This window comes from Cebus imitator, unplaced genomic scaffold, assembly GCF_001604975.1.
Source record: "Cebus imitator isolate Cc_AM_T3 unplaced genomic scaffold, Cebus_imitator-1.0 Scaffold137, whole genome shotgun sequence".
Lineage (NCBI taxonomy): Eukaryota > Metazoa > Chordata > Mammalia > Primates > Cebidae > Cebus > Cebus imitator.
In genome coordinates, this window is record NW_016107452.1 from 3,338,414 (window position 1) to 3,345,972 (window position 7,559).

The 7,559-nt window shown below is 44.4% G+C and overlaps 1 long non-coding RNA gene across 2 annotated transcripts in view; it reads right to left on the reverse strand.

Moving 5' to 3' along the window:
- Nucleotides 1-223: 223 nt before the first annotated feature.
- LOC119473180 overlaps nucleotides 224-7,559 on the reverse strand; it is a 79,087-nt gene continuing 71,751 nt past the window's right edge. For both annotated transcript variants that reach the window (XR_005202386.1, XR_005202385.1), the window contains one exon: nucleotides 224-297. This is a non-coding gene — a long non-coding RNA (uncharacterized LOC119473180). The remainder of the gene's footprint in view (nucleotides 298-7,559) is intronic.

The window sequence follows — 7,559 nt, forward strand, 5'->3', positions numbered from 1 at the left end:
ACCTTCCACCATGATTATAAGTTTCCTGAGGCCTCCCCAGCCAGGCAGAACTGTGAGGCAATTAAACCTCTTTCCTTTATAAATTACCCCATCTCAAGTAGTTCTTTACAGCAATGTGAAAACAGACTCACACAAGCAGTATTCTTGTCCACGCCTAAATGTACAAGTGTCCCAGGGCAGCACTCAGGCACCTACTTTAAGAACCACATGACACATATCTGCACCCAACTAGGCTGACCTGGGAGGCAGGAACAAGCCCATATTCTGGCTGATCCTCATGACCTTGATCCTTCAAAGCTTGCATTTGAGAAAAAAAGAACAAAAACATGAAAAGGTAGTTAGATTTGCATTTTCAGTTGTACCTGATGTAGTGTTCGTGCCGCAAGGAACAGAGGGTTTAAGAGCCCTTCTCTGGTTTCCAAAGAATTCCCAGGAGCAAATCTCCCAGGAGTAAGCAAACCTGGTCTTTACTTTCTGTAGCTGTTGACTTATGAAGGAATGCATGCTCTTCAAAAAGAGCATTTTGTAAACCTTTTCTTATTTTTTCCAAAGCCATTGACTCACAACTGGCATCTGTAGACTACCAAAATTATAATAAATGAAGAGAAACTAGAAAAATGGTACACAGGAAAAGGGAAATATATATATGTACATATGCATGTAGGTGTGTATATGTACATATATAAATTCTTTTTTTTTTTTTTTCAAATTTAATGCCAAAAAGACAACTGTAATTGCTCATTCTCCTTGTGTTAGGGGAGCAGAAATCATGTGATCAGATATCACCAAATGCTTCTGAAGTTCCCAACTACAAAGGACACTTCCCCTGCTCAATTTCATTATGGGAACGTAACTTTACTGTCACCAACCAAGCAGGGAAAATCTGGCAACACAAGAAGGAAGAATTGTGTCATTGTTGTTGTTGGCATTGCTGCTGTATACAAAATATACAGTAATTTGAGAAAAACCCCAAAATATACACTCATAATGAGAAAGACAACACAGAATCCTGCCACCCACATGGCTGCTGTTCACATGCTTGGTGTACACCCTTCAACATTTTCCCTCTGCACCCAGGCACACACCTATGCATCACAAACACATATACACATACATGTACATGTAGACATGGGCATGGGCACTACTGTTCCTGACACTTGCCTCCCGAATTGCAGCACACACTGGAGAACTCCTGGGGTAGAGACAGAGCACCATCACCCACTGACGGTAACTGTGAAATGTCTAGAACAGGGGCCGACACAGGTTTTCTGTGAAAGGACAGATGATAACTATTTTAAGTTTTGTAGGCCAGAGGGTCACAACTACTCAACTCTGCTACTACAGTTGGAAAAGCAACCACAGACAATACGTGAGCAAGTGGCTGTGGTTCTGCTCTGATAAAGATTTATTTACAATGCAGGAGGCAGGCTGGTGGCCCCAGAATAGTTTGTCACACCCTGGTTTAGGACTTACTGTAAACCAGAAAGACTTAAGAGGGCTGGAGACAGATCAAAGTCCATCCCTCACTGAAGAGCAAATTTCCTTTCCATGGTCTGTCCTAGTCTATTGCAGCAAACATTTCTGCTTTAATGTGCATCCTCTGATAAAATAATGACTATAGATAATTAGATTAAGTGAAGCTCCCCTTTGTCCAAAACAAGAATTTTGAGACAGCCAATTTCCCCCCCTTTTTCTAGCTCCAGTTTCAGGGAGGGAGCCAGAACAGAAGTCACGCTGACATGTCACAGAAATGCAGCAAGGTGAGGGCAGGGCAGCATTTACTCATGTAAAACACCCTCGATCACACACCATCAGCAAATGATTTATTAAAAGCTACAAGATAAATACCGATAAAGTCTTCAAATAGAGAGGCCCATGACATCTGCACAGGATGAGCGAATCAGAATGATTAATAGGGAAGGAGACAGGCTAGAAATACAGAAGACCTGCTCCACTGTGGGGAAGATCCTGGAGAACACATTTCCATCTGCAAACAGCCTTCCAAACTCAGGCAATAAAATACACCTCTAATAACAAAAGCCCCGTTGCACCACGATCCCCCCTAGGTTTTGAGATGTAGTTCATAAGTCCTCCACGGAGTCCAGATCTGCTCTGGCACAGCCTGTTCTCAACAGACACCTGCCAGGAAGAGAGACTCTGCTTCTCCCCTTGAATCTTAATGACCAAGCAAATCTTAATGCACAGCTCCAGCCGGGAGGTTTTGCAGATGCACATCCTGCACCCTGAGTCGCCCTCTCTCCCTGGGTGAGCTAGGCCTTTCAAGGATCAGTGCCTGCACTTAACTCAATGTTCTGCTCAGCTGCTCGCTCCAACCTTGCCCTTTCTTGCAGCTTCTGCTGCGATCCAAGACGTCTTCTGGGAATTTCAGCCAACAAGGGGAAGTTACACTCCAATTAAACCTTCCTCTGTGATGTTCTGTTTCTTCCCATGTCACACCCATGTGTGCACACTCAAGCACACTTGTTTCCTAGGCAGCTACCTACAGAAACACACTTTGCGTGCCTGTCTCAGTGTCGGGTCCTAGAGATAAAGGATAATAAAACGCAGTCAGTGACCTTTAACAGCTTGTAACCTATTGGGTAAGACAGATAAGGACACAGAACACTCAGCATCATCCAATCACGTTGTCGTCAGGGTATGTGAGGCGTGCTAGAGATCCAAGGATAAACAGACACGTGCACACACAAAAACGCAATAGTGAAAAATCTGGAAGGAATGGATAGGAAATAGATTACGGTAAATGCCCCTTTCCCATCCCAGAAAAGGGCATGGGAGTCTAGATTAGACGAAGAAAGAGGTGGAAAAGAACTGGGCCTGTCATGTTTGGGTGTTTTGTTTTTTATTAAAAATGCATTATACTTAGTGGTATTATTTCTGCTACCGCGTAATTTAATCCTAAAATCCTCTAAGTGCATTTGAGCCAGGACTAGGGTAATGGCACGTAGGGGACAAAAGTCAAGAAGGCACTTGCTCCTGGAGGACACGGGGTGTAGGGCTGGCTAAGGGCACACAGAGAAGAGAGCAAGGAACCCTGCGAGCTTGGGAAAGACCTCGGGACAGGGCTGTGTTGGAGCTGGGCCTTGGAAATTGGGAGAAAGACAGATGATCCTGGGAGAGCAGAGAGATGATTTGTCAGAGAGAACAGCATGGAGGAGAGGCAGGGAAGCCCAATGGAGGATGATGAGTAATTATGAATGCCAAGAACAGAGCATGTGGGATGAGAAGGAGAAAAAGACACATATTCATACTTGCACACACGCACTCATATACACATATGCCTTAAAGCTAGTCTTTTCATTATAGAATCAACTTGTATTGCTCACCAGCAGTATCTAAAATGAGATTGGGTGGCTGGCTGCCCCAGCCTCATGGTTCCAGTCCAGATGCCCTCATGAAGCTCAACATAATAACTTTACTCAAAATAGTGTCAATTATCTTGATGGATCTCAAGATCCATTCCAAGGGTACTACTTAGACCTCTTGTCTCTTCTTCCTCCATCCCTTCCTTGAGTTGCTCTCTTCTGGGAACCATTTGACAAAGCTAAGTCATATAATAAAATTTTCTATTAAGTATGCCAGACATCGTTCCTAGTGCCTCACCTATATTGCCTAGTTTATATTTCACAACAATCTATCATATAGTTATTATTACCATTTTATGGACCGAGCAACTTGAGGTCAGTGATACAGTCACTTAATCAGAACACAGAGGAAATAAATGATGAGGCCAGGCCTCAAATCCACACTAGCTGATGAAGAATGGGTTTTGTTTGTCTGTTTGTTTGTTATTGTTTCAAGACAGAGTCTCTCTCTGTTACCCAAGCTAGAGTGCAGTGGCACAATCACACCTCACTGGAGCCTCGACCTCCCGGTCTGAAGCAATCCTCCTACCTCAGCCTCCCAAGCAACTGGGACTACAGGCGCATGCCACCACACCTGTCTAACTTTTCGTGGAGATGGGATTTCATCATGTTGTCCAGGCTGGTCTTAAACTCCGGGGCTCAAGTGATCCTCCTACCTCAACCTCCCAGAGTGCTGGCATTACTGGTGTGAGCCACAGTGCCCCGATGCCTAACCTTGTGGTAACTATTGTTAGCATGACAATATTACAGGTGACACCTGTACAAAAATGCACTCAGTCAGTGCAGCAGAGAAGAGATGAAGACCCAACTTAGGGATTCTGAACAAATAGTCCCAGTCAATATACCACGAGCAAAGGTGGACGCAAACAGCACTGAGAAGTGAGCAGTTCAAAAGGCACAGGCCCTGGGCCATGAGGGGTTCTAAAGCTGCAGGCCCGGGCAGTGAACGGTTTGGAAGGCGTGCTCCCTGCAGCTGTCAGCATCAGGTAAGAGGTGGGGAATTACCTCGGAGGTGGCTAAGGTTGATTGCCCACCTGGCATCCTTTCTCTGTAAGGAATCAGAGGATGCTGCCTGCAGCTTCTCTCTGCTCTCACACCATTCTCTTTGCACTTCAAATATCATGGGGAAAAGGTTTTGCATTCATGTTATGGAGGGTAATGGTTGTAAGTTCGTCTATCAGAAAGTACTAAGGGGGGCATTTAAATAAGAGAGAGAAATGAAAGTCAGCCAAAGCCCGAGCCTCAGTTGTTTGACTTCTGTGCACCACAGGGCACAGTTCTCCAAAAACAGACTGAACTGGGGGCAAAGGACAGCCTGGCTGTTTAGAAGGAAGGAAAATCTTTCCTTGGGTCAACCCTGATTATGGTCCGCTGGGGCATTAGGTTGCTACTAAGAAACTGCTGTCCTACCCTCGTCCCAAAGATGGGGACTCCGTGATCTGCCAGAGCCCTCTGCCTGTCGGGGAGACCTGGCTGTGACAGCGGGACACCTGGGCCCTGAAACTGCAGGGATGCGGGAGCACCCCGGGCCATGACAAAGGAAACAGCGCCATCTGGTGGCCCCAGGAGAGATGAGCTACAATTCCCATCCATTGTCTCAGACAGGTACGAAGTTAACCTTAACCCAAGAAGAAAATCAAAATTTGGAAAACAGAAATCAACCTTGCCTTTATGGAAAGCATGGAAGGCAAAACCTGGCCCAGTCCCATTTTGTCTGATCTGTAGCTAAGGGAGAGAGAAATGACAGTGTGGTGAGAGTCATCACCACCAAATGTAGGCATTCCTGGGGACAGCAAAGCATTCCTTATTTGGCATTGAGAGACCTGCCCTCGACCCAAGCACAAGTCCTTTTGGATGCAAGGAAGACCAAGACAGAGGTCATGAGGTTATATTCTGGATGTTGGTGACAATGGCTGCAAATAAAAAGCACTTAAGATTTGCCAGACACTTTGCATGCATTAATGAATAATTAATAATTAACGAACTAATACTTAATAATGAATAATTAAACAGTGCTTAAAATTAACCCTCATAGCAACCCCAGAGGAGGTAAGGTGGTAGTACTATCTCCATTTCTCAGATGAACAAACCAAGTCCCTCGGCGCCAATGCAGTGTACCCCAGGCTAGGTCACCCAAGTAGCTAGGATGAGAGCCGAAATTAAAACACAAGCCCATCTAACTCAAGTCTTGTGCCCTTAAGTTACTTCTAGAGCTTCTTACATGTTGGTCCAGAAACCATCTACACTGGACAGACACAGCCTGTATATAGAAATACAAAAACCTCTGACCCCACCCTAGACATACCGAGTCAGGATCTTGGTCAGTGTGAGAACCTGCACTTGGGCAAGTTCCCCAGGTGATGAGATACCCAGCCCACACATGTGCTGGCTAAACTGTGTCTCCCAAAATTTGTATGTTGAAGTCCTAATCCCCAACTGATGGTATTTGGAGATGGGGCCTTTGGGGACTACTTGTTTTAGAAGAGCTCGTGGTGGTGGTGCCCACGCGATGGGGTTAGCACCCTTATAAGAAGAAATTACCGGAACGATTTCTCTTTCTACCATGTGAAGACAAAAAGAATGCCTTCACCAAAAACTGGCCATGCTGGACCTTGATCTTGGACTTCCAGAACTGTGAGAAATAAATTTTTGCTGTTTAAGCCACCCAGTCGATGGTATTTTATCATGGCAGCCTGAGTGGATTAACACGCTAGGCTACACATCCCTGGGCCAGCTCATACAAGCCCATCAGTAAATTCATGCCTATTAAATTCATGAATAACCAAGACATTTCACCAGTCTGGCCCTCCAAAGAACTGTGCCAAGGGCACATGTGTCCTATTTCCAGGATTTTAGCCTCTTTTGCAACCTACCTCAAGATAACATTGCCTTGGAATCTGTCTTCCAAATCTAAGAACGGGCCTCCTTCCTACATCACTAAAGATTCATGAGGGAGGGATTTCAAAAGCAGATGTGATATCCTGGCATAAATGTGCAGAAATGGGAAGAGTATAATAGGAGCTTCGCTTTGTGTAGCGCTTTACAGTTTACAAAGCTCTCTGGCACACGTGATTTTTTTCAGAGGGCTGGACTTTCCCTGTGGGTGCTCTTCAAGACTGTCAAAGTCATGAAATACAAAGAAAGATGGAAGAATTGTCCCAGACTGGAGAATACGAAGGCGACATGATGATTAAATGTAATGTGGAATCTTGGAATGAATGCAGGACCAGGCAAAACACATGAATGAACCAACTGGGGAAATCTAAGTAAGATTTGCCTGTCAGTTATTAGTAGAGTATCAATTCTAATTTCCTGGTTTTGAAAATTATACTATGGCTATGTAGAATGCTAACATTCCAGGAAGATAGATGAACGGTAGACAGGAATTCCCTTGTAAGCCTTTTCCAACTTTCTTGTAAGTCAAAATAAAGAGTTTTTAAAACATAGGTGGAGGAAGAGGACTCAGCAAGAGACAAAAATAGTGATCACAGAGGACAATGGGAATGGCACGGGGGAAACCAAATGAAGAGCCACATTGAAGAAAAACAAATGGGTATTTAATAAAGTTAAATGTTGCTGAAAGTCAAATAAAAATTTAAATGAGTCTCTTGGATTTTTATCTCCTTTTCTGTAAACTTTTTTATTGAGGTTTAATATAGAAACAGAAAAGTACGCAAATCACAAGGGAACACCTGTGTATAAAAACACCCAATCCAAGATACAGAACATTAACACCACGAAGCCATCTCTGTGCTATCTCTGTTATTGTCCTTCCTTTCTACAAAGTAATTGCTGTCGTGGTTCCTTTCTACAAAAGTAATTGCATGGGTTAGTTTTGCTTTTTTAAAAAAAAATAATATAGGGCCGGGAACAGTGGCTCATGCCTGCAATCCCAGCACTTTGGGAGGCCGAGGCGGGAGGATCACCTGAGATCAGGAGTTTGAGACCAACCTGGCCAATATGGTGAAACCCCGTCTGTACTAAAAAAAATACAAAACTAGCTGGGTGTGGTGGTGTGCACCTGTAATCCCAGCTACTCAGGGGGCTGAGGCAGGAGAATCACTTGAACCCGAAAGGCGGAGGCTGCTGTGAGCTGAGATCATGCCACTGCCCAACAGCCTGGGTGATACAGCAAGGCTGTCTAAAAAATAAAATAAAAACAAATTCATTTATAAA